Genomic DNA, 3,377 nt, shown 5'->3' with positions numbered 1-3,377 from the left:
CCTGCCTCTGCCTCCCAAGTGCTGGGATTAAAGGCGTGCGCCACCACCACCCGGCCGGGTGTGTACTCCTGAATGCAGATGTCTACGGAACCTGGTAGCTTCAGATGTCCCTGGAACTGGAGTTAAGGGAGACCATCCACTGTAAGTGCTGGAAACTGAATTCAGCCAAGAACAGTGCCTGCTCTTAACCCAAGACATCTCTCCAGCCCAGATACATAAGGTCTTAATCAGAGCTAAGCTGTGGGTGGAAGTTTCTGGAGTCTGGTATACAGTTATCTGAGTACCTGGACACATACTCATAAACCAAACAGGAGCACACACACACACACACACACACACACACACACACACACACCCTTGCGTTTAATACTCTCACATTCCATTAGAAGCCACCAGGGTTCATTCAGGCTGTCTCTTACTGCAGGACCTAGGCAGGGCAGTTCCAGTTCTTCCAAGAGGGGGCGCGAGTGGACAGAGGAAAAACCAGATCCCACACAACCCAGGGTTGTTCTGTGAGGGCCCCTGGGGGAGGGAGGCTCCACTGGTTCCCCTCTCAGAAAATTTCCCCATTCTCCTCTTGGCTTAGAGATCCCAGGTCTCAAACCCAAGAATGGAACACAAACACGACAGACTCAAAAGCATGATATTTCTGTCTTGCCTCTCCTCGTATACAGGTACAACCTAGGTTTTGTGGAGCTTCTAACAAGAACACAATACACAAATTTTACAAACTGCACAAAGAAACCTGTGAATTTCAAAACTCTTAAGAGTGAAGAGTCTTGCAGGTGGTGGACATGTCTTTAATCCCAGCACTCCGGAGGCAGAGACAATGGATTTCTTAGTTCCAGACCAGCGTAGTCAACAGAGTGAGTTCCAGGATGGCCTGGGCTAAACAGGGAAACCCTAGGGTGGGGGGTGGGGGTGGGGCTTGAAGTTTAAGCTTCTTGGGTAATTTCAAAGTAAGTGAACCTCTGGTTGTGTGTGTGTATTAATTACTGCATTCTTTCCCTAGTGCATGGGAAGGGATTTCTAAGTACAGGATAAATGACAATTGGAACTCCTATACATTTCCAGGGAGAGGTAACTGCAGCTTAGCTTGAAGCTCAGAGCATATCGATTTGACTTTGCAGGAACCTCAGAGCAGTTGATAGAAAGCTCAGGATGCTTCAGAGTCAGACAGAAGCAGCAGACTTCCGATCAGAAGTGGCACTGGGGCCGGCTCTCCTGCTTCCCTCTTGGCCCACGGCCATCTCTCATCCTCTCCTAACCGCTCCTTGCACAATGTCCTGATGCAACCCTGTAAGGGCCTGGGGCACCTCTCTTGGGGGCAGCTCTACGAAGAAGGAGGTTTTGCAAGAGTTAGGGGCAGGAAGCAGAGCCAGCCAGGGTGGGGTCAGAGAGATAAGGGAGCTGGGCCTGCTCCCCCCGCCCCCCACCTGTGGTTCCTCCTAGTCCTGGTTTCCTCTTCCCTTCCTTTTCCAGGAAAGTAGCGCCTGGTCCTCACCCCAGCCTCACCCAACTCCTGCCTGGCCCTGTGACTCACCTCCTTTCACTACGGCAGCCAGGCAGAATCTGAGATCTGCCTACCACTTGGTAACCCAGCTATGTGACCCTGGGCATTGGGTAACCCTCTCTGGTTGGCAGTTCTGGTGTTCAGTAAGAGTAAATGCTATTGCTGAGTGCCATGGTGGCTGCATCATACTTATACTCCTAGCAATTGTAGCAGAAGGATTACCCAGAGTCGAAGGCCAGCCTGAGCTACAGAGTAAAACCTTGTCTCCAAAAAGGAAAAACAAACAAACAAACAAAACCAAGCCAAAACCCCAGCTGTGGCAGCACATGCCTTTGATCCTAGTACTCTGCAAGTTTGAAGCTAGCTTGATCTGCATAGTGAGTTCCAGGACCAGCCAGGGCTACATAGTGAGACCTTGTCTCAAGAAAGAAAAAAAGAAAGAAAGAAAGAAAGAAAGAATGAATGAATGAATGAAAACAAGCACTGGGCAGTGGTGGCGCACGCCTTTAATCCCAGCACTCGGGGAGGCAGAGGCAGGCAAATTTCTGAGTTTGAGGCCAGCCTGGTCTACTGAGTGAGTTCCAGGACAGCCAGGGCTACACAGAGAAACCCTGTCTGGAAAAAACAAAACAAAACAAAACAACAACAACAACAAAGCAAAACAAAAAAAACAAAAAAAGAAAGAAAAGAAAAAGAAAAGAAGAAAAAGTCAGTGGGAGGAGGCCTTTGAGAGGATAGCTGGAATCAGGATAACACTCAATAGCAGACCACTTGCCTAGCGTATGTAAGGCCCTGGATTCAATCCCCAGGACTATAAAAAAGTAAAATGAGATGTCTGGGGGGAGCAGATAAGGCAGCAGCACCCACCTCCAGCCAGCACTGCAGCGCCAGGCCTGGATGATCCATCCGCTCAGGGCCCCGGCAGGAGCGGGCTTGGATATGTGTAAGAAGTACCACTGGTCCCTGGGGATTGGGGATAATGATGCATGCAAGATGTCAGAGCTTGGTGATCCCTCATCAGACATGTGTACTCTTAACAGCAGGTCAGAACCTAACCCAGGACATCTTGGATCTGAGGAAGCCTGGGCTCTGCTACCTTCCTTGGTTCATTAGATTTTGTTCTTGTTCTTGTTTGAGACAGGCTGGCTTCAGATTTGCTCTGTAGGTCAGGATTACCTTGAATTCCTGACCCTCTTGCTCAGTTTGTAATTCTGTGAAGAGGATGTGCTTTCAGGCCAGTTTTCATATGGGCAGGCTACACAGAGAGATTCGGTCTCAAAAAAGCAAGAGCCCGGGATGTGGCTAATCATGAGGCACTTGTTGAGCGCGTTCTGTGTTCAAGGCTCAGGGTTTGGTTCCCTATTATTTAAAAAAAAAAAAAAATAGTTAGCCAATCATCACTATTATTGCTATGAAAATGAGCTTACAGGGTTTGGAGAAATGGCTCAGTACTAAATGCTAGGCTTAATCAAAATGAGCATAAGATTGCATTGGGTCACTAAGGGATTAAATAAGTTGATACTTTTAAAAGTTTAGTGTAGTGCCTAATCACTTTTTGGCCTTTTGTCTAAGACCAAGGATAGGATAAGGCTGATCAAATACTAAGCTCTGTGTGTTTGTTAAGTAAGATAAGGAGGACCCTGAGTCCAGGGCACAAGGAACTTGTCCTGTGGTTCCTCTTCAGTCTTTGCCCTGCTCCTAGCAGCACCAAGTCTGTCTGGGAGGGGCTGAGATGTTAATGATTTCCAAAAGAGGAGGGTTTGGCTTTTGCACACACACATAGGCATACACACACGTTGGTGGCCTCTGTCCCTGGGTTTGGGGTTCTCTCTCTCATACTACAACACACACACACACACACACA

Source organism: Mus pahari, chromosome 3, assembly GCF_900095145.1.
Source record: "Mus pahari chromosome 3, PAHARI_EIJ_v1.1, whole genome shotgun sequence".
In the NCBI taxonomy this organism is placed as follows: domain Eukaryota; kingdom Metazoa; phylum Chordata; class Mammalia; order Rodentia; family Muridae; genus Mus; species Mus pahari.
Note: the sequence above shows the minus strand (reverse complement) of the source record.